The sequence below is a fragment of the Triticum dicoccoides genome, chromosome 3A, assembly GCF_002162155.2.
Source record: "Triticum dicoccoides isolate Atlit2015 ecotype Zavitan chromosome 3A, WEW_v2.0, whole genome shotgun sequence".
Classification (NCBI taxonomy): Eukaryota; Viridiplantae; Streptophyta; class Magnoliopsida; order Poales; family Poaceae; genus Triticum; species Triticum dicoccoides.
The window spans coordinates 55,454,862-55,479,277 of record NC_041384.1 but is presented as its reverse complement, the minus strand read 5'-3'; the positions used below and the strand labels follow the sequence as shown (position 1 = coordinate 55,479,277).

Genomic DNA, 24,416 nt, shown 5'->3' with positions numbered 1-24,416 from the left:
TCAGCAGTGCTCAAAGCGCTGGTTAATTCTTGCTTGGCCTTATCTGTTTCAGCTTGCTGGGTCTTCAGGGCCTCCTGCAAATCGGCAATCCGGTCCTCCTTGATTTTAATCTCAGCCTGCATACAGATGGCATTTTAAAGCTTTACACAGGCGAGCCAAGAAATTGAAGTATCAACCACATAACAAAGTTATATGCCTGATACTTGGGGGCTAATGTACCTTCAATTTTTTTATATTGCTCGATTACAAAGTCCCAAGCTCAATACAAGTATTCAACTTGGCACTTGGGGGCTAATGGCTATTTGATCAAGTCATGTTCTAAGGACAGCTTTTTATTTTTTAGCCCCGGTTTGCTTATGCTAAACCGACCTTCGAGGGTTATGCCGACGGATTTCAAAAACTATATATATATATATATATATATATATATATATATATATATATATATATATATATATATATATATATATATATATATATATATATATATATATATATTCAGGATCAAGTCCCGATTTGACCAAAGTCACAAACCGGCCCTTGGGGGCTACTGGGATGAATGCAATGGCAGAAAAGAAAGATGAAATTTACCTCAAATTTATCCCTCATCATTTTGACCAGACCAGCTTCACAGTCACGGCTAGTGTAAAGCCGGTTTAAATAGCCAGAGTGAAGATCTTGAGCATTCAGAGCGGCGTATGTTTCTAATTCAACATCCCATTTTCCTTTGTTCAAAGGGGAAGAATCCTCTTTGATGGTATGCCTGGTAAGGGTGGCAGGATTCCCGGGTTCAGAACGGCCTACACCGGTAATCACAACATCATCATCTTTTGACTCGCCGGTTTGGTTTGGTGCGGCCGTTTTGTCAGCAGGAGTTTGGGATTTTTCAATCTGGACAGAGCTGGCAGGCGGATCAGCAGACGCTGGGGTATTAATAAGACCTTCTTCAGGGATAACGTCATCTTGCAGAGGAGGATCATTGGGGATGTCTTCAGAAGTAAACATTTCATGATCCGGCGCCTGGTTATGTTCTGGGGCCACATTTTCTTCAGTTGCTCTATCCAGGCGGGCCTTCTTGCTTGGCTTCGGTTTAGCCCTGAAAGAAAAATAAAAATTAAGGAAAAGTGTAAACCATTGCGTAGTATACTGGAAGCATGTGTTCGGTTTAACTTACCCAGCAACTGTTTTCAAAGGTGGTAGCTGGGTGGCCGACGATTCACCAGATGATGAATGAGAAGTGACCTGATAATTGGAGTCGGATGGATTAAGAGGTTGACGGAAGAAACCCGCTTTACAATTTAAATCAATAAAAAGGTCGGAGACCTCAGAGCGGCGTTTTCGAACGGGACTGTTTGGTAAACCGGCAGAGGTAACTACCTGGCCACTGTGCCCGGTTGTGCGGCGAGCTTCGTGTTGCTGGGTCTTCATAAGAAATTGGGAATCCAGATAAGCAAGAGGATGAGAAAATTTAATTTTCCGGTTTGCCCGGCGAAATTTTGGCAAAGGCAGGATTTCTGAATCAGAAGAGAGAATGGTTACCTCAACGAAACCCGCGTTGCTGGCTTCAGCGTCATCCTGGCAAGCATTATCATCAATAAGGCGTGTAAAAAGCAAGCCAAGTGAATCAAGTTCTACCTCAAGATCCGGATTACCCACATCATCGTCAATGGCTGGGTCAGATGAAGCAGTGGTTTTTCTCTTATGAGCTGGTTTCTTGATAACATTGGTCTTGGGCCGGGTTGGCCGTCCTGCCTTCTCCATTTTGTCTTGAGGAAGTTTCTTACTCCAAAACGGATTATCACCCTGGATCAGCAGTAATTAAACATTGAACGTATAAAATAGTAAAACGGTTCAACAATAAAGCAATTAAAATATTACCGCTGGCGGTTTGTTGGTGGTGCAGTAAGGAAGCAGACCGGTTTGAGCACGGAGGTGCTCCGGTTCATTCAACATCTTTTTCACAGATTCTGTGACTTCGTCCTCAGGAAGTTGGATTTTAGTTTGTCGGAGTGGGTCATCGACACTATCAGTATACTCACACATCAAATTTGGGCGCCGGCTTAGAGGCAAAATGCTCCATGATATCCAGCAGCGTGCAAGGTCTATTCCTGTTAAACCATTGGCCATGAAGGCCCGGAGCTTGGACAGTTGAGGAGCATATTTAATTCTCTCCTTGGCGCTTAGCCTTTGTGGAAAAGGGTGAGTGTTGCTGAGCCGTTCCGGATGGAAGCCAGGCAAGGGATTTTCATTGGCAGGAGATGTATCCTTGCAATAAAACCAAGTTACGTTCCATTCTTTGGGGTGCGTATGGAGTTTGACGTGAGGGTAGGTGATTTCTTTCCTCTTCTGAATGGCCATACCGCCCAGTTCGGTATTAGGGCCGTCAGTGAATTCAGTACGACGGTTCAGATGAAAGAGATCCCTAAATAACTCGACTGAAGGCTCCTCTTGAAGATATGCCTCAGAAAGTACTTGAAAATGACAAAGATTGGTGATGGAGTTGGGGCCGATATCCTGTGGACGGAGTTGAAAGTTGGCTAACACATCCCGATAAAATTTGGAGCTGGGCGGTTTGAAGCCAGTTGGCTAACACATCCCGATAAAATTTGGAGCCGGGCGGTTTGAAGGCCCGGGCCATATGATCTGTGAAGACCACGACCTCTCCTTCCTGGGGCGTAGGAGGACATTCATCTCCAGGAACCCTCCAATGAATCGTGTTTTTGCTATCCAAAGCGCCAATCAGGACTAGATCGTTCAGCTGTGATTCTGTGACACGGGAGGGAACCCAGTTGCACTCGTACACTTGTTTGGCCATGACGAGATCTACAAGAAATAAGTGATCCGGTTCAAGAACATGCCGGATGAAACGGTGTTGATCTAATTACGGTAAACCGGAGGCAGTACCCATAAACCGGTCTTCTACAATGCAGCATCAGATGGATTCTGGCGGTTCAACCAGGGGACTAATGACATATATACCGGTCTAGCAATTTTTTCTCTATGGTGAAGTTAAACCGCCTGGCCTAAGCATCAGAAGCAATTGAAAATATGGATAACTGGTTATGCAGAAACAAGTTTCACAAAATTATGTTACAACCGCGGATCTACAGCAAGCTCATAAAAATAGGAAATATTTCGAAGACTAAGGCGGAAACAGAAGTGAACCATCGAGCAGATATGTGCAGGAGATTTATGAGCTTTGATGAGAAAAAGCAAGCGGATACTAAAGGGATCGCTATTAAGCACAGCAACAGTTCACAGATGCATTCAAGGACAGAGAACAGCCATGAACGCGCAATGAACATAGCAAGAACATGGAACCCTAAGAACAGATCTAGGTTAAGAAGGAGAGAGGACTTGCCGGGAACGGAGAAGATGCGGGAAGACGCCGCAACACTCTGGTACGTTCAGGTTGATGCAGCGGCCCGAGACGAGGCAGAGGTCGACGATGGTGGCGGAGCTGCAAAGCCGGCAACGTGAGGAAGAAGAAGAAGAAGAGACGAAGGGGAAGAGAAAGGAAATGACCCTTCGGTTTTATTTATAAGGCAGCCGAGCTAGGTCAAACGCGTGAATCCAGGAGCTGTCATTAAGAGGGCGTTATGAATTTCATGATGACGTCATGCCGGTTTACAGTAACCAAAACTGATGACGTCATGCCGGTTTACAGCAATTAAAAATAATGACGACATGGAGATTTGCCAATTAACAGAAGATATCCAAGACGCAAGATGGTGTGAAGGATTGACATGAACCAGTTCAAATCAATCTGGGGCCTAATGTTGGGGATATTACCACTAGGTATAAACCGGCTTACTTGGGCCGGGTTAACTTCATTAGTGGTGTAAACAGATGAAGGCCCAAGGCCTGTAGACGGTTAGAACATATAGCCGTAAACCGGCCGCATGTATGGCTTGTATTGTAAGTAAGGAATAGAAAGATAGCAAACGGAGTACGAGTATGATCCGGTTAGGACTCTATGAACCGACGGGCGCCACCCGTGTATATAAGGGGGCGACCCGGTGGCGGTTCAGGAGAGACAACTACAACTCGAGCCTAGGCGAAGCTTGTTTGCTCCCTAGCCATCGAGATCATATCAATTCCACCACAACTAGATGTAGGCTGTTACCTTCATCGAAGGGGCCAAACTAGTATAAAACCCTCGTGTCTTTGTGTCCTCTTTAACCCCTTCAAGTAAACTCGTAGCGATGGCTCCATGACTAAGTCCTTTTGCTAGGACACCTGCCGTGACAAATCCACGACAGCGATGCTACCGACAAATATGCTCAGTGCTGCAACCGGTGCTATGCGGAGTCTGCACGACAATGTTCTTTCTTTGGAGAAGCGGCGTCTCAGAGAGAATGATGTGGCATACCTGGTTTTCGTGGCCAAGGTGCCAGAGGGCAAGGGCTTTATGGATGGTGCCATCGGGGGTACGATCGTCCTGCGGTTTGATGACATCTTTGCTATGTTCAACCTTCATCCGCTGCACTACACCTTCATTCGGCTGTTTTCGCTGAGTATGGAGATGCGGATCATTAGAGACAAGACCCCGGACATCGTGATCGTCGACCCCTTCTACATGCGTGCCAAGCTCTTGAGCAGCGCTGGGGACCGCCAAGTTGCGAGTTCACACCTCGAAGACGTCATTCTGGCAAACCCAGATAAGGATAACTTCCTTGTGCCGTACTTTCCTGAGTAAGTCATCCCTTAACCGCCCCGTAACATATGATTTCTTAGATTCCGATTGTTCTTTTTTTCTAACATTCCATGTTCTGTGCAGTGACACACATTGCACACTCATCCTCTTAAGCCCGAAATATTCCATGGCCACGTATTTCGACCCGAACCGTAACTCCAAGATAGACTACACAAATATCAAGAAAGTTCTTGATGATGTTCTCCCTGGTTACGCCAAATCTGGAGGCACCTTCATCAGGGCAGTTCGTAAGTACGGCAAGCATGTGTTCGCCCACAATACGATGTTCTGCTGCGTCAAGCAGCCGCCTGGCGGTCAGAAGGATGCCTACTACGCCCTCCATCACATGCGGGCGGTCGTAAGGGACCATCATCACCTTCTGCTACCAAATAATCTCAAAGATTGGGCCGCGAGCTTGTCGGCAATCCAGGACGCGGACATCAGACAAGAATTCTTTCGCATCCAGTTGGAGTTTGCGAACATCATCCATCAAGATGTCCTTCATACCTCGGGGCAGTTCTTCCTTAGATATCAACCGTCCAACATTGAGATAGACGGAATGCCACAAATGCAGGCTGACAATGCCCGCGATTTCATGACCATCACGACAGACGGTGGCTTCATCCACGCTCCTGTCCATGAGTCGAGTCGAAAGTAGTGATGTGTAGTTCTGAAACATTGATTGGCTCATGTTGTAATTAAAATTTAATGAATTGTATGTATCTTTGGTTTGGACAGTCATTCAACTTAGATGTAATCGATGCTATTTATTAGTAGGACCATGAATCGTGCTATTAATGTCTTGCTTTTCTCTTCCGATCCTTATGTATGTATTGTCTATTGTTTGGCTTGTGCATAGAGATGCCGTCGTATGTCGTGTACAAGGGTAAGGTTCCCGGAGTCTACGACGACTGGGAGGAGTGTCGGAGACAGGTTCACCGTTTCAGCGGTAACAGTTACAAAGGGTACACCACTAGGATGGAGGTCGAATCTAGATACGCCCGCTATCTAGCGGGAGAGAGGAGGGAGCGTTGGAGGAACCGGATGAAGACCAGTTTGATCGCGATGATGCTCATTGTGATGACCGCAGCTCTCTTCTATGTGATGGTAGTTTAGATGATTGATATCGACTTGTAATGTGAAGACAAACTCGATACTCGCGGTCTCGAGACTTGTAATATTTTATCTTTGTTCGGTCTTTTGAATTCGGAGACTAATATGATGAATTGTATTCGGAGACTAATCTTCTATTGTATTCGATGAATCTACTGTTGTTGTGTGCTACTGTCTATATTCTGTCAAATAATATATTTTGTAACCTGTGCAAAAATCAAAAAAGTAAAAAAAACAAATATTCATACGAATGGCGCATCACCACAAGGTGCGCCATTAGTATGCCAAAGGATACTAATGGCGCATCAAGACAGAGTGTGCCATTAGTGTGCCAAAGCACATGGTTAAATATGGCCCCTGGGAGGCACACTAATGGCGCATGGTGTTATATACTAATGGCGCACTGGATGGTGCGCCATTAGTATACCAGATACTAATGGCGCACCAATGGTGCGCCATTAGTAAAAAATACTAGTGGCATGATACTAATGGCGCACCAGTGATGCGCCATTAGTAGGCAAAACTAGTGCGCCATTAGTAGGCCTTTTCCTAGTAGTGATGTGGGAGCCAACATGGGTATCCAGATCCCGCTGTTGGTTATTGACCGGAGAGTTCTCTCGGCCATGTCTGCATGACTCCCGAGCCCGTAGGGTCTACACACTTAAGGTTTGATGACGCTAGGGTTATAGGGAATAGATATACGTGGTTACCGAATGTTGTTCAGAGTCCCGGATGAGAACCCGGACGTCACGAGGAGTTCCGGAATGGTCCGGAGGTAAAGATTTATATATGGGAAGTCATCATACGGTCACCGGAATAATTCGGGGGGTTACCGGTATTGTACCGGGACCACTGGAGGGGTTCCGGGGGTCGACCAGGAGGGTCCACCTACCCCGGAGGGCCCTATGGGCTGTGTGTGGAGAGGGACCAGCCCCTTAGTGGGCTGGGCGCCTCCCCCCTAGGGCCCATGCGCCTACGGTTTGGGGGAACCCTAAAAGGGGGGCGCTCCCCTTGCCTTGGGGGGCAAGGCAACCCCCCTGGCCGCCGCCCCCTCCTTAGATTGGATCTGAGGGGGCCAGCCCCCCTCTCCCTTGCCCCTCTATATATGTGGGGGGTGGGAGGGCAGCCGCACCCAAGTTCTGGCGCAGCCCTCCCCCTCTCCCAAGTCCTCCTCTTCTCCCACGGTGCTTGGCGAAGCCCTGCAGGATTGCCACGCTCCTCCTTCACCACCACGCCGTTGTGCTGCTGCTGGATGGAGTCTTACCCAACCTCTCCTTCTCCCCTTGCTGGATCAAGGCGTAGGAGACGTCACCGGGCTGCACGTGTGTTGAACGCGGAGGCGCCGTGGTTCGGCGCTTAGATCGGAATCAACCATGAGCTGAATCGCTACGAGTACGACTCCTTCATCCGCGTTCTTGCAACGCTTCCGCTTAGCGATCTACAAGGGTATGTAGATGCACTCTCCTTCCCCTCGTTGCTAGATTACTCCATAGATTGATCTTGGTGATGCGTAGAAAATTTGAAATTTCTGCTATGATCCCCAACAACCGACCCCTCCACCAAATAAGCGCCGGCCTAAGCCATGGTGCACGCAGTATAGCCAGGACCTCAGGGAGCATTTGGCAGCGGACAAGCAAATCGCGGCCGCACGCGAGGATGAGGTCGCGATGGCTGCCATTCGTGCCGACCCCCAGATCTTGAAGGAGCACTTCGCCGTCGAGGTCACCGTTGATGCCTCGTGCACCGACGCCGCGACGCGGTTGGCTGCATTAAACGACAGTTCGTGGCGTTTTCTCGAGGCCACCGTCGGTGCCTTTGACGAAGACTACGAGGTGTTTTCTCAGTGTGCACGTGCTTACCTCATCTCGAGAGCCAGCGGGTTGGTGTCCGGAGCGGCTCAGGCAACTCACCACTACAACGAGGGCACCCATGATGCGGAGGCCTCGCCCTCTTCCATGTCCAAGGAGCCAATCGTCATCGATATCTCTGACAATGAGGAGTAGCTTGTCTTATTAGCTCAATATAAGGACCCATGTTCAGTTTGCTAGCTACTGCCTTTCCTTAACAAATTCTAGTGAATTGTGATATCTACTTTTACCATGCAATCTTCTGCTATAGTGTATATGTTCTATATGTCGTGCAATGTGGTGTTCAATTAACTGCTTGGTTCAATTCTACAAATGTGATGTTCAATTCTTCAGGGTGCAATATTTCCAAGTTGTCAAGCATGTTTGTTTTGGTTAACTGTCTGATTATCTATTAGGAGTATGTTATATTGTGCAATGTGGTGCTCAGTTAACGTTTGGTTCATTTGTTGTGGTGTTTAGTTAACTGCTTGGTTCAATTCTGCAATGCAATGTTCAATTGTTGTGGCTGCATTCTGTTATTGTATACCATGTGAGGAATAAATCGAATTTGGCTGCACTTAATACATGAGAAACATATACAAGTGCTATATTTCCTAGTTCTTAATCATGCTTGGTTTGGATAAATGAGTTTTCCATATGGCTTGAATTAATCTGATGAATCTGCAATGTGCATATTTATCATCAACATATTTTACTGATAGGATGTGAACCCTTACTTAACCTGATGACTAACTACCTTATATGTGTTGCAGGGAAACAATAGGAAGCACTGAGGTTTACAAGATGGTACTTGCTACCTCTTGAGCACTGCGTTGGTTTTCCCTTGAAGAGGAAAGGGTGATGCAGTAAAGTAGCGTAAGTATTTCCCTCAGTTTTTGAGAACCAAGGTATCAATCCAGTAGGAGATCACGCTCGAGTCCCACGCACCTACACAAACAAATAAGAACCTCGCAACCAACGCGATAAAGGGGTTGTCAATCCCTTCACGGTCACTTACGAGAGTGAGATCTGATAGATATGATAAGATAATATTTTTGTTATTTTTATGATAAAGAGAAATAAAGATGCAAAGCAAAATAAACAGCAATAGAAATAGCTAAGTGTTGGAAGATTAATATGATGGAAGATAGACCCGCGGGCCATAGGTTTCACTAGTGGCTTCTCTCAAGAGCATAAGTATTACGGTGGGTAAACGAATTACTGTCGAGCAATTGATAGAAAAGCGAATAATTATAAGAATATCTAGGTATGATCATGTATATAGGCATCACGTCCGAGACAAGTAGACCGAAACGATTCTGCATCTACTACTATTACTCCACACATCGACCGCTATCCAGCATGCATCTAGAGTATTAAGTTCATAAGAATAGAGTAACGCCTTAAGCAAGATGACATGATGTAGAGGGGTAAACTCATGCAATATGATATAAACCCCATCTTTTTATCCTCGATGGCAACAATACAATACGTGCCTTGCTGCCCCTACTGTCACTGGGAAACGACACCGCAAGATTGAGCCCAAAGCTAAGCACTTCTCCCGTTGCAAGAAAGATCAATCTAGTAGGCCAAACCAAACTGATAATTCGAAGAGACTTGCAAAGATAAACCAATCATACATAAAAGAATTCAGAAAAGATTCAAATATTGTTCATAGATAAACTTGATCATAAACCCACAATAAATCGGATCTCGACAAACACACTGCAAAAGAAGATTACATCGAATAGATCTCCAAGAAGATCGAGGAGAACTTTGTATTGAGATCCAAAGAGAGAGAAGAAGCCATCTAGCTAATAATTATGGACCCGAAGGTCTGAAGTAAAATACTCACACATCACCGGAGAGGCCATGGAGTTGATGTAGAGGCCCTCCTTGATCAATGCCCCTCCGGCGGAGCTCCGGAAAAGGCCCCAAGATGGGATCTCTCGGGTACAGAAGGTTGCGGCGGTGGAGTTAGGTTTTTGTGGAGCTCCTGGATGTTTGGGGGGTACGTGGATATATATAGGGGGAAGAAGTAGGTCGATGGAGCAATGAGGGGCCCACAAGGGTGGAGGGCGCGCCCAGGGGGTAGGCACGCCCCCTACCTCGTGGCCTCCTCGATTGTTTCTTGACTCCCACTCCAAGTCTCCTAGATCATGTTTGTTGAGAAAATCACGTTCCCGAAGGTTTCATTCCGTTTGGACTCTGTTTGATATTCCTTTTCTGCGAAACCCTAAAATAGGCAAAAACAACAACAATTTAGGCTGGGCCTCCGGTTAGTAGGTTAGTCCCAAAAATGATATAAAAGTATAAAATAAAGCTCATTGACATTCAAAATAGATAATATAATACTTCCTCCGTTCCTAAATATAAGTCTTTTTAAAGATTTCAAATGGACTACCACATACGGATGTATATAGACATATTTTAGAGTGTAGATTCACTCATTTTGCTTCGTATGTAGTCACTTGTGGAAATCTCTAGAAACACCTATATTTAGGAACAGAGGGAGTAGCATGGAGCAATAAAAAGTTATAGATACGTTGGAGACGTATCAGTACTAACTATTATACCTTGCATTTTTGTATTCCTTTACCCCATTTCCAATATAGAAAAGATATTTATGCACATCCTTATTTTCAGGCTTAACTGATGATTACCTCTCAAACCACCTCTGTGGTCAGGAGGCGAGGAAAGTTTTCATACAACACCCACGGTTCAATATTGAAGTGTTCCTGAAGAAGTCGAAGGATAGACGGTCAATCATCCACAGGCACTGGCCTAAAGTTGCAAAGACCTTCAACATGAATGAAGGCTTAATATTCGCATCCCGCTTCAGCAGTTTTCCAGATGAGATGCATCTCTCTATGTACCGTCTAAGATGCTAATTTCAAAAGGTTCTAGATGTTGCATTTGAAACTTGCTGCTAGTGCAGTTGTGTAATGGGGTAGCTGAGTGCTGAAGCTATATCATGTTGTACTCTGATGTATTTTAATTATGAAATCCTGCTTCCTTAATATGGAAATGGAATATATTATGTGTTTAATATGAATGTCAATTAGATTAGTAAATGGATTATTAATAATAGGGCAATTAGCTCGCTAATTGGTTAATTAGCTTGCTAATTGGGTTTTCTTATTGCAAACGGTTAATGAGAAACCACCGTGAGCGATGACCTCAGGTAACGCACACAGTTTTTAGGAATAAACCATGTTGGATCAATGAACAATTACACACGACATTCTCTTCAAAATTGTTTGCGTTACACCACCTTGCGCAAACGTTTTCCTTGGAGCGACTGTGTGGGATGTGCATACCAACGGAAACGTTTAGTGGAGACTAACTGTGTGGGATATATTTGGGACCGAAAATAATTTCGCCGTATAATTGTAATTTTTAGCTATATTGTATGTATTTACGTATTTGCGCGCTCGCTGGTCGCAGACAACCTTATTTTGCCGAACGTGTGTGCCAGGAGGGCATATCCCCAACGGTTTCAAGGTCGTGTGGGAAGGATCCCTTATCGCCCACACTCACTTGGCGATGGTTCCAGATGCCATCGCGGAAAGGGGTTTTAAACTGTTTGTTTAGGACCGACGCGCACCAATGCACATCTATAATTTTTCTCTGTCCATGTTACTTTTATATTATTTATACCATAGTTTTTCCATAAGTTTATATTAATTTATTGGATTGACCTACTAGTCCATCGCCTAGTGCTATTTTTTTTTCATGTTTTTGATTCTTTAGAAAAACACTGTTTCACAGACCAAAAAACAAAAGGAAAATACATCGCAATGTTTTGCAAGCCAAGGCACCAAGGGCCACCAGCGGGTGCCATGTGGGCTTCACGCACCCCTGCACAGTGACTTTGGGCCACATGAGGTGGGGCTGTGTGGATCCCTTGGCCCTCCTTTCCATCGCCTCTCAATGTCTCGTCCTTTATATTCCTCTGAAACCCCAGAAAAAAATTCTAGGGATTTTTCTGCCACCGCCACCTCCCGTTCCGTGGCGATGCAATTTGGAGTCCTTTTTTGGTACTTTGGCCAAGGGGAAAATCATCATTAGAGCCATCTTTGTCAACCCTCGTTGCCACCATGTCCAAGTTCGAGTAGTCCTCTTGGGACTATGATGGGTCCATAACAGTACCTAGATGGCACCTTCTCTCCATTGCCTCTCAATACAAAGATCACATGAGCTGCCTTATATGGTTGTGATTCATCTGATGTAATTCTTGGTGTGTTTGTTGTGGTGTAATAAATTGTCTGCTCTCCGATGTATCACTCTTTCATTGGCCTTGTTTGGATTGCTGATCTCCAAGAGGGAGTTGTGTATGTGCTTCCTCTCTATCAAGAAGTTGTTAGGGACTCAAGTGCAAGGGTTTGTAGAAAGCAGCAATTTTCCCTTAAGTGACCTCAAGGTTTATCAAACCAACATGAGCTAAGCGATTGTAGTCAATGACCACTACCTGCGCACACAAAACAGAACCTCCTTGCGCCCCGGAACTAGCGAGGTTCTTAATCTCACTAGCCTACTAGTTACAAAAGGGATTAAACATAACGGTGAAAAGATTGTATGGAGATTAAAAGAAAAGTAACTGCAAGAAAGTAAATTGAGATTAAAAGCTTTACGGATGAAGATGGGCCAGGTTCCATAGGTTCACTAGTGGTCTCTCTTAGAAGATAAGCAACATTGTGGTGAACAAATTACAGTTGGACAATGATTAAATTGCAATATTTATGAGTTTGAATTATTCATGGCATCTTCAACATATGAGCATCATGTGTGTAGATCTATAGACCGTTATTCAACTGCACCTATAGTCCACCCCAGGACCGCTATGCAACATGATTCTTAGAGTATTAAGTAAAATGGAGTATTGCAATAAGTACGACTAGCAAAAAGGCCCGTGCGTTACAACGGGAGAAAAAAATACCACACACTCGTAATTTACGAAAAATGGTCTGTAATCTGAGAATTTGTAGCTACCGCCCAAACAAAGATGGTCTTAACCTATAAAAGTGCAGTTTAAGATTCTACAAATGTTCTATTTCAACATGGCTTGCATGTAGATTTAATTCGTACAAAGAAACAGGCAAATGATCAGGCATTTATTCATGCCATGTTCGAAATAGGGTGTTGTTACGGGCGAGTAAAGAAAAACGACAAAAACAAACGATGACACATTAACACACTACGGAGACATGTGTGCATCAATGACAGTTTTCAGTTTAAGAATCACCAGCCTAGGGTAACTTGTGAACACTTTTCTTCACATGCATATTTCTTAAATACATGAAGAGTTGTTAAAAAGGTTGTTAAAATGATACATGATTTTTTTATCATAAAAAGAGATATTTTTTGTTTGGAAAAGAACATTTTTGTATGGTCTCCTGTGGACGCGGGTACTTGTGCCCCTATTTCATCACTATTTCTTGCTATACATGTCATAGGTATTGGTCCCTGTTACATCACTATTTATATCTTATCAAACTTGTGCTTTTATTTTATTTTTTGTCATGCATGCATCCTTTTTACTTTTTTTCATGCACGACCTCTCTTTTTTCTTCTTATATATAGGAGAATAGCGCAACATCTCATCTTTATCGGACCTCCTCTTCATTTTCTCTTTTATTTCTTTTATAGCGGACATCCCATCTTTATTGGGTCCTTCTTTTATTTCTTGTCATGCATGTCCTTATTTATTGGGTGTCTCTAACAAATTTTTCATGTCCAATCCTAATTTTGCTGAGGTGTTCATCCCCAATCTGAATGAGTACGGGTTTGAAAAAAAAGACGGATAATGCATTGTTGATTAACATTGCAGCCTAGATAGTATTTTTTTAAATTGTTAACAGGTAAAATAACATCATAGTGAGATTCTACATATTTTTCTAATCAAATTCCATATATAGCATGTTAAATTTGGAGTTATGGTTTAGAAGATATGAGTATTTTTAAAAACATTTGATATGTACCGCGGGTTTAATGTCAGAAACATTAGAGGTTTTTCTATAAAATAGCAAAACGGACTAAGAATACCTATTTTTTTTATTAGTAGGTATAGATATGGATGACATGAAGTAGATGATATATTGTCTTCACCGTGCATTCAAAGGGAAACTACACAACCATCTTTTTATTCCTAGTGGCAACAACACAATGCAAGCCTTTTCCACTTTCTGCCACTGCGGTAGCTTACTTGCAAGATTGAACCCAACTATCATACACAACTCCCTCTGAAGATCAGACTCCAAACTTGGCTAGAGAAAGAGAGAATAGATCGAAGGGCATATATGAATAAGAATTATGCAACGGAGAAACCAAATAGATCTCATAAGAATTCATGAATAAAACTGATCATAAACTGATAATTCTTCATATCCCAACAAACACACTGACATAATTACATCGCATGGATCACAGTTATGTAATTAAGGAACCTCATGTGTTGTTTGTATTGATAAACAAGAGAGAGAGAGAGAGAGAGAGAGAGAGAGAGAGAGGGAGAGAGAGAGAGAGAGAGAGAGAGAGAGATCTAGCTACTACTATGGAACCATAGTCCAAAGGAAACTACTCACGGGCGATCATGATGGCCTTCAAGTTGGTGGAGATAGCCACCAAGATGACTTCCCCTCAACAAAATAGGCGTGTGCGGCAGCGAAAAACTTAGGGTGATAAATTCCTGAGGGTTTTTTGAAGTATATAAAGGCACGAGGACCGAGATGATAAACCGGAGCACGAGGGGCCCACTCGGCAGAGCCATGCGCCGTCCATGACATGAAATATCGTGATAGAAGTAAGGACGAGGAAATTTTCGCGGAGTTCCCGATCACGGTGGGTGGTCGAGGCCGAGCGATGCAGTGTGGTTTGCGCGTTTCTCTTGTACGCACGCGTGGTGCGAGCCGTGTCGCTGTAACTGAACCCGAGCGAGAGGCATTCACTTACTAAACCCGAACAATCGCCTGCTGCTACGTGCTGAAGCCAATCGATCGATCCCTTCGCTGCTAATTGAACCCGATCGATCGCTGCTACTGCTTACTGAAGCTGATCGAACCCCTCGTGAGAGACGTAGCTAGCCGGTTGGGTTGCCTTTGGATGCATAGTGCCCGTTGTTGCCGCACGCGTGATACATGGAACGAGTCGAGACGTGGTGAGTCGAGCCGGTTGGGTTGGGTGTGGATGAACAGTTCCCGGTGAGGGTTGGATGAACATGACCCCGTCCGTGTGTAGGCGGTTGTCGCTGGATGAACAGGACCCTGAGGAGGCCGCCACACACCCAGCCGGTTGGGGGTGGATGAACAGGACTCCGTGGAGGCTGATTGAACTGTAACCGATGGAGGCTGGATGAACAGTAGCCCGTTGATGAACAGTGTCTGGTGGAGGCTGGATGAACAGTAGCCCGTGAATGAGCAGTGCCTGATGGAGGCTGGATGAACAGTAGCCCGTGGATGAACAGTGACTGGTGGACGCTGGAGACAGTGGATGAATAATAGCAGATGAAGGCTGGAGGAAGTCGACTGTGGATGAACAGTAGCCCGTGGGATCCCGTTTTACGGTACGCCACACATCTCATGATGATCAAGATCATGTTTCGACCGTAAGAGATCGAAGAAAAATCCGTTTCCATCGTTTTGCGGTACGCCAAACCCCTCCCGATCAATATGACCTCATTTCGATCGTATAAGTTGAAAGAAGTCTGTTTCCTTCGTTTTACGATATGTCAGATCCTTCCCGATCAACGGAAAGGGAGATTGTTGTTTTTAGATAATAAGTTCATGGCATGAATTAAAGAAAACTGGCAACTAAACCGGCCGCTGCGGCCGCCGGAGGAGGTCGAGTCAGCAGTCTGTGGAGGTGAAAGCTGCTACACGTCCCGGATCCATCGCCCGTCGTCCAGGTCGAGCCATGCACATGAGACAACACCGGGCGCAGTCGATGCCGATGAGCTGCTGCTTCAATCATGGCCACATCCCGGATCCATGGCCCTCCGTCCAGGTTTGTTGTTGCAGCTCTCTCTCACTTTAGACAACAGTGAAAGAAAGAACGGAGGTAGAAAAAGCAGTACAGGGACAGATTGTTTTCTTGGCGATGAACGTCACCGGCTGCTCGTACAGTCCCGAGTCTAGCTCAGCTCCAACAAACGGACTACAGAATATATACCGGGCTGGCGCACAAGACGCAGCCCACCCCGCCCCGCTGGATGCCCAACCACGCATGCCCACAACGCGATCAACGCGCATGTCGCGTCCGGCCCGCAGCAGATCTCTAACAGTCTAGTCTGTCTACCGTAGCGACTACGCCACAAACACGCTATGCACTGACACACACGCTTCACACATACATACGTCACACTTCCGCTGCGTCCTGCCCGTTCCGCGCGCACCTGACGCGCCCGACGAGCTCGACACCACCAGTGCGTCCCGCACGTCCCGCGCGCATCCGATGAGTCCGACCACACCACGCGACGTGGCTTATCCCAACACACACTCCCTAAGCCACGGCCTAGAGGAGTCTGTCGTCGTCGACGTTGTGGCCGGCCAAGAGAGCCTCCTCCACCGCTGGACCTTTCCGCAGCTGTGGGCACTTGCGTCGGAAGTGTCCGTGCTCCCCGCACTTATAGCAGCGCCTGCGCCTGTTGCCGCCGCTCCCCGACACCATGCTGCGCCCGTCGTCGTCGTCCCGAGCACCGCCGTGTCGACGCTCCCGTGCTGCCCACTGTGCCGCCGTCATGAGTAGCTGCTCACCCCCGCGCTCGCTGCCGTCTTGTCCACGGCGCCGAACACGCTCGTCGAACGCACGCAGCCGCCCGAGCGCTTCGTCGAACGCCATAGTCGTCACGTGTGGAACTGCTCGATGCCGGCGACGATGGGGAAGAGACGATCCGGCACCGTATCCAGTAACTTCTTGACAAGTGCTGCGTCGCCCAGCGTCTCCCCGAAGTTGGCATACCTCGCCGCCATCGCCGCGAGCCTCCCTCCGTACACGTCGAGCTCCTCGCCGTCCGCCATCTTCATCTGGTCGAATTCGCCGCGCAGCGTCCCCAGCCTCGCCGCGCGGACCCGATCAACGCCGACGAACCTCACCTTCAGGGAGTCCCATACCTCTTTGGCGGTGAGCTTCATCGACACCTGCAACAGCACATCCTCCGGCAACGCCCTGAGAAGCAACGCGCGCGCCATCTTGTCCTTCCGCGCGTTCACCGCCGCGTCGCCCGGCCCCACCGTCTCCCATACGGTGTGGTCGAGGATCGCATGCGCCTTAATGGCCCAGACCATGTAGTTGTCCGCGGTCAGCATCGGCATCGTCATCGTCGCCGATCCACCCGCGCCGCCGCCATGTGGGACGAGCGCCATGGTCGCCCGAACCGAAGCTCTGTATACCAATTGTTGTTGCGGCTCTCTCTCACTTTAAACGACAGTGAAAGAAAAAACGGAGGTAGAAGAAGCAGTACAGGGACAGACTGTTTCCTTGGCGACGAACGCCACCGGCTGCTCGTACAGCCCCGAGTCTAGCTCAGCTCCAACTAACTCAAGGCTCCAACAAACGGACTACAGGATATATATACCGGGATGGCGCACAAGACGCAGCCCACCCCGCCCCGCTGCATGCCCAGCCACACATGCCCACAACGCGATCAACGCGCACGTCGCGTCCGGCTCGCAACAGATCTCTAACAGTCTAGTCTGTCTACCGTGGCGACTACGCCACAAACACGCCATGCACGGACACACGCGCTACACACATACATACATCACACTTCCGCTGCGTCCTGCCCGATTCCGCGCGCATCCGATGCGCCCGATAAATCCGACACCATCAGTGTGTCCCGCACATATCCGACGCATCCGACAAGCCCGACCACACCACGCGGCGTGGCTTATTCCAACAAGGTTGACCCATGCACAGGAGAGAGGAGACGACACGGGACGCATCGGCTCATCGTCGATGCTGACGAGCTGCTTCATTGTGAAGTCGAGGGGAGCGCCGTGTGCTACGGACCGCGCGCCCGCTAGGGTCGGCCATCGGCAACGGGGAAGGACGGCTAGGGTTTGGATAGGGAAGAGGGAGAGACCGCTTGCGTAGATTTTTCGTTGATTGCGAAGCATGTCGTGCTCGTCCGTGCGTACCGGAGAGTGGAGCCGTGCCTGTCGGATCGCATGGAAAGTGAACAAGTATGAGTCCGGTTGGGAGTCATCGATTATTTTAGTGCTTGTTCCGTTTAAAAAAAATTGTTTTTTTTAGAAATAAGGGGATTTTGGCCCCCGGTTCCATTAAGAATGAAACCACGAAGTCTTACATCATACTCCCAGCCGGGGCATGTCTCGCGAGAACAGTTCAACATAGAATGGAAATCTAACTACGTTTGGCCTCCAGCCACCCTAATCAGACTGTTTATATTACATTAACAACGAGGTTCTTAAGAAACATCAACAGCTCCTTGGCATCAACTCTGGTTCCGTCCCATGGGCAGCGCAACCTGGCCAGATTGCCTTGTCACGAGCAATCAGCATCAGCCTCGCCATCTTGATCTGCTCTGCGACATCACCTTTCATCTTCTTGAGCGGCTGGGTCGGCGAGCCAGGCATCTCCAGAGGCGTGACTGGGCTTGATGTAACTTGAACTTTTTTCTTCAACGGAAAATCCAGCACCCGGGTAGTGTTAAGCTTCCAAGGATCCTCACCCGTTTTCAGTGACAGATTAGCGAGCTTAGAGGTTTGAGAGACACCTTCAGTGTCCATTTCACCATCATTCACCCCGCTGTCAACTGAAAAGGGGCTGCGAGAATGCTGGACACCCAAAGTGAGATTTGCTGAAGCTTCTCCAGCGCCTCCCCTTTGTACAGGATCATCCACATTTTGAGAGTTCTCCAGATTAGCCACCATATCTGTTTCAGGTCAAACCACACAACGTTGTTAAACACATGATTATTTCTAGTTTTCCATATGCTCCACAAGACACAGGCCACAAAAGCATTCATAGTTGTGTGTTTTTTGTTAGCCGGCCAAAACCTGGCAATGGATAGATAATTTTCACCTAAGTTAATGGAGAAGAATTTTGAAATATCACTCCAGATTTTCTTGGCAACTACACAATCAAAAAACAAATGATCGACCGTCTCATGCTCCAGACAGAAAACACATTCTGGGGTTTTTTCAATCCCCCTTTTGAGCAGGTTATTTTTGGTCATCAACTTGTTGTGTGCTAGTAGCCACAGGAATACATGCACTCTGGGTGGAATTACCAAGGACCATATGAAGGGGATACAAACAGGCGTCACACCCCTAAAATTGATAATAGCATAGAGAGAGCTAGAGGTGTAAATCCCTTTCGATTCATACTGCCAAATCATAGCATCATCCTCCTCAGAGAGGGGAGTTTGCCTTATGATCTGTTCAAGACAGTACCAATCCTCCATCATGGCAGTGGTAAAGACTCTCCTAAAAGTTAACTTGATATTCTCCCCATCCCAAACCTCAGATACTGCCATACATTGTTGGTGACAGATAGAGTACAAGTGCCAGAACTGCACAGAGAGGGGTGAGGTCCCAAACCAGATGTCTTCCCAAAATCTGATTTTTGTCCCACTCCCAATTTTCCATCTATACCCAAATTTCAGTGCTTTTGCAGCCCACATCACACCTTGCCAAAAAGTTGAGGCTGATTGTGGTCTGCTAGCAAAGATATTAGGGGCATTTCTAACATACTTATTATCTACAATGGTCTTCCAGATTTTCCCATCATCTTGAGAATATCTCTTGACCCAACTCCCAAGCAAACAAAGATTTACATCCTTAATATTTGGCACTCCTAGGCCTCCATGTTCTTTTTTCATGCAGACTAAGTGCCAGTTAGCTAAGTGAAGCTTCCTATTCCCCTCAAAATCACTCCACAAACAGTGTGCCATCTGGCTATTGATTAAGTCTAAGGCCCATTTTGAGAATTTAAAGAAGGATAATAGGTATACTGGAATACTTGCTAAGCAGGCTTTGATCAGTGTAAGCCTAGCTGAATAGGAAAGTAATTTACCTCTCCACCCAGCCATTCTTTTCAGGATTTTGTCTATAAGTGGCTGGATGTCCCCCCTTCTCAACTTATCATAGTGTAATGGAATCCCTAGATATTTAATGGGAAAAGTACCTACAGTACACCCAAAGATATCAGCAAACGTTGCTACCTCCCCCTCATCTACTCCTAGGGGGATTAGCTCACTTTTAGAATAATTAATTCTCATACCTGAGACATTTTCAAAACAAGTTAGGATTTTTTTTAGGTTGGCTGCTTTTGTTTTATCATCATCCATGAACAGGATAGTGTCATCTGCATACTGCAAGCAGATGACCCCTCCTGGGATGAGATCAGAGCCCAGCCCTCTAATCAAGCTATGTGAGGATGCTTTAGCAAGCATTCTAGTTAATACATCTACAACAAGGTTAAAAAGTAAGGGAGAAGCAGGATCCCCTTGCCTTAGTCCTTTGTTTGTTATAAAGAAGCTACTCTCTACTCCATTTACCTTGACACCCACTGACCCCATATGAGTGATTTGATGGATCCATTTAATCCAAACAGGGCCAAAATTCCTTAAATGCAGGATGTCCATCAGAAAGTCCAAGTTGACTTTATCAAAAGCCTTCTCATAATCTAGTTTGAGCACCAAGCCTGGGTTGTCAGAGTGGTAAGTAGAGTGCAAGACCTCATGGGCAGTTACAACACTCTCTAGGATGAACCTCCCTTTTATGAAGGCTGATTGATTATTGGAGGTTAGAAAATTCATAATAACAGCAAGCCTATTGGTTAGTACCTTGGTGAAAACCTTAAAAATGCAGTTTAACAAGCTAATTGGCCTAAACTTTTTCATACTGGTGGCATCTTCCTCTTTCGGGATAAGAGTTATCATGGCAAAGTTGAGCCTGTAGATGTCTAAATCACCAGCATGAAAATCCTTAAACATTGCCATTACATCTTTTTTGATGATCTCCCAAAATTCCTGGAGGAATAGGAAAGAGAGGCCATCTGGCCCAGGGGCTCCATCAGAGTAGGAATCAAATATGGCCTCCCTCACCTCTTCCTCAGTAAATGGAGCTTGAAGAGCTTCATTTTTCTCATCTGAGATTTTCTCCTCAATGGAGAAGAAATTTTGATTTAAAGAGAATCCAAATCTATCTTCTTTTTTAAAAAGATCCTTATAGAAATCAGAAGCTATTTTTAACATCTCATTGATGTCAGATGTGGTACCATTTGGCCCTTCTAAAGCATGTATCAGGGTCTTCCTCCTTCTTTGATTAGCTACAGAATTAAAGTATTTGGTATTTCTATCTCCCTCCAGGATTTCTTTTTCTCTAGATCTCTGCCTGGCTTTAGTTTCTTCCTTCAGCCAGATGGCCTGAAGTTCTTTAAGGATGTTCTGCATTCTATCATTTTCTATATCAGACAGATGTGTAGTTTCAGACTTGATATCTAGCATATCAAAATCTATAGTGAGCTCATTCTTCTTTTTCCTAATATTAGCTTCTAAATTTCTACTCCAGCCTCTAGAGAATTCTCTAAATCTCCTTATTTTTTCCGGCCACACATCTATAGGTTTAGTCATCTTAACTGGAACAGCCCAGTTTTTTGCAACTAGGTCTTTGAAATCTTGGTGTAGTAGCCACCATTTTTCAAATTTATAGCTGGATGTTCTAGGGGAGTCCCCCATGCCTGAATCCCAGAGCAGGGGAGTGTGATCACTGCCTGTTCTGGGAAGGGCTTGAGAAGTGCTCAAGGGAAACAGAGCATCTAGCTCAGTAGTGCAAAAAATCCTGTCAATAGTAGACATGACAGGATCACCCTGGTTATTAGCCCAGGTGAACTTCCTACCTGACATCATAATCTCTAACAGACTCCAGATCTCTACCCATGCATTGAACTTATCAGCCCAATGATGATTAATATTACCATTATTCTTGTCCTGTTGATATCTAATCAAGTTAAAATCTCCCCCTATTAGAGTAGGAAGATGTTCATCTACAAACAAGCTATGCAGTTCTGAGATGAAGTCATCTTTTCCTTCATCATATGGGGAACCATACACAGCTACCACTCTAAAGCAAACACCACTAGTTTTAACTTTAAGATCACAAGAAACTGAAAAATTGAGGTGGCTCCATTGTAGGATATCAAAGATATCCACATCTACTCCAACTAAGACACCTCCTGATGTTCCCACTGCAGGGAGGTGGTGCCATTGGAAGTTTTTGTTGCCACTAATGGATTTCAAGAAAGATGTAGATAACTCTTCTTTTTTAGTTTCCTGAAAAGCTACTATGCTGGCATTAGTTTTATTGAGGTTGTCAACTATACATGTTTTTTTCCCATGTGTAGTGATCCCTCTAATATTCCAGAAGAGGCAATTCATATGAAAAGGGCTTTCTTAGGGTGCTTGCCCCGTCCATGTTTAGAAATTTTAGACCAGATCTCACTCTGATCTATTAAAAAAAATTTGTTTTAAGTACTTGTCCGAGTTGAACTAGGAACTCTAGTTCCAGTAGTAGTAGGAATAGGTAAATTATATACTGGTTTTACTCAGTACGTTGGTGCCTATATAAGCATGAGCACCGTAGCGTTGTAGACCGGATTGTAACGTGCGTGAGGTCGCGAGAAGTAATAAAGAGATTGAAAGAGGCACAATACTGCCTTTGGCAATAGTGTTTGTATTATTTTGGTGTGATCAGATCGATCGATTGAATTGATCTCTCATCAACTTTGCTCTCCGGTTTGTAGTATGTCTAAGCGACGACGGCAGGACGAGGAGGAGGGCCAGGCGGCCAACTACCACGGCCGCAGCGGCAACAAGCACAAGAGCCTCTACCTGGTTCTAGACGACTGGCACCGGGGCTTCACCATCCGCAAGCTCGACGCCAACAACCCTAACCTGGACGCGCCCCCCGTCTTCCGGCTAGCGTCACCTCTGAACAACCATGCCATGGACTTTGCCGCTCTGGGCAGCAACATTATAGCCACCAGCAACCGATGCGCCGCAACCGTGGTCTTCGACACGGAAGCCGGCGCGCTGGCCATCGGCAATCCCCTCCCGGACGCGCTTCTCAACGCCCTCAACTTTTTTGTCACCGCCGACGACATGCTATTCGCGTTTGCCTACTACTTCACGTCACGGCCTCCCGCCTTGGAAGTCATGACCGCCGCCGCCATAGACGAGATGCATTCTTTGTGCCCTAGCACTGACTGGTCCTGGGAAAGCATCAAAGGGTTGCATCCTACGCCCTTCACCCGGACGGACGCACCGTATTTGTGTCCGTGGATGACAGAAGGGTCAGCGGCACAGGTACATTCTCCTTTGACAGCGAGAGCGGCGAGTGGAGGCGCCATGGGGAATGGATGCTCCCTTTCCACCGCCAAGGGTACTTCGACGCCGAGCTAGATGCATGGGTCGGGCTACACCAAGATGGCTACGTCTGCTCCTGCCAAGTTCCCTCCCTCGGCGGCAGTAGCAGCAGTAGCAACGCCATGCAGCAGCAGCCGAGCTGGAAGATGGCCAAGGAGCAAAAACTATGGAGCCCAATGCAGCAGGTGTCTAAATCCCAAGGGGCCACTCTCACGTGCATGGGCAACTCCAGGTTTTTCCTTGTTGATTGCGTGGTGGCCGATGGATTCGAGTTCCAGGACGCCTTTGACGACCCTCATGGCTTCGTGCTCAACATGACCACGTTTCGCCTCAGGTATAATCATGAGGGCAAGCTGCGAATCGTCGACAGAAACACCACATCTTGTCCTGCATCTAGGCAGCTCTCGTCTTTTGCTCCCGTAGCGTTCTGGATGTAGCTAGCTAGCAAGGAAAAGAAATGCACCGGCTGTTTTCATTTATTTAACTGTATGTCATGTATACAGGCTATGTTCGTCGTACTATATCTGTGAGTTACTTCCTCCGTTTTTCTATATATACAAGACCACTTTATAAATTGGGTCTAACTTTGACCATTGATTTTGGTAATTCACTTTGGCACATGGAGCTTATGCTCCTTCCACGGGTAAAAATATTTTGAAATGTCAAAAAATCCGATCAAAAAATTTGCGCATACATCTCGACATTCTATGTGCCGCACACCAAGTTTCGCAAAAATTTGACATTTCGTGTCGCCCATGCAAAAAAAAGTCTCATAAAAAACAATTTTAAGCACCAATTTTTCTCTTTTTATACAAGATACAAAAAATGTGAACACATAGAATGCTAAGATGTGCACATAAAAAAAATATCCGAATTTTGTGACATTTCAAAATATGTTCAAATCAGATTTTAAAAACCAGGAGCAGCAAAGCGCCACCTTGCTTTAATTTTGAGCACAAACCATATGTTATAGATGCCACAAATTCTAGTGCATCCCTTGGTGGCAGCTCAAGTTATCTGCCTCAACATCACACCAGATATGCTGGAGTTCTGCCTCAAGGAGAAACTAGGGCCTCCTATTTGTCATTCCTCAGAGGAAATGATCCTGTTAGTTTAGTTCCCAAAACAGGCCAAAAACTACCTCATCACCTATCCAGTGTAAGAATGCTTCAGGAAAAAAAAATCCTGAACAGCTAAACTTACTTGGGATGACCTTGATATATGCGTTTTTCTTTCTTTCTTTTCTGATCCATTTGCACATAGTTGTTTCAGTTTCCCCCTGTTTTTCCTCGGAACAATGGTAACAGCAGGGGTTACTACCATCACCAGCGACCTGCCCAGTACTATTGTGACCAACTTGGAAGAAATGGGCAGC

The 24,416-nt window shown here is 45.9% G+C and overlaps 1 pseudogene; it reads left to right on the top strand.

The window, feature by feature from the left end:
* The first annotated feature begins 22,420 nt into the window (after window positions 1–22,420).
* On the top strand, window positions 22,421–23,478 carry LOC119271921 (annotated as a pseudogene).
* The last annotated feature ends 938 nt before the right edge of the window (window positions 23,479–24,416 follow it).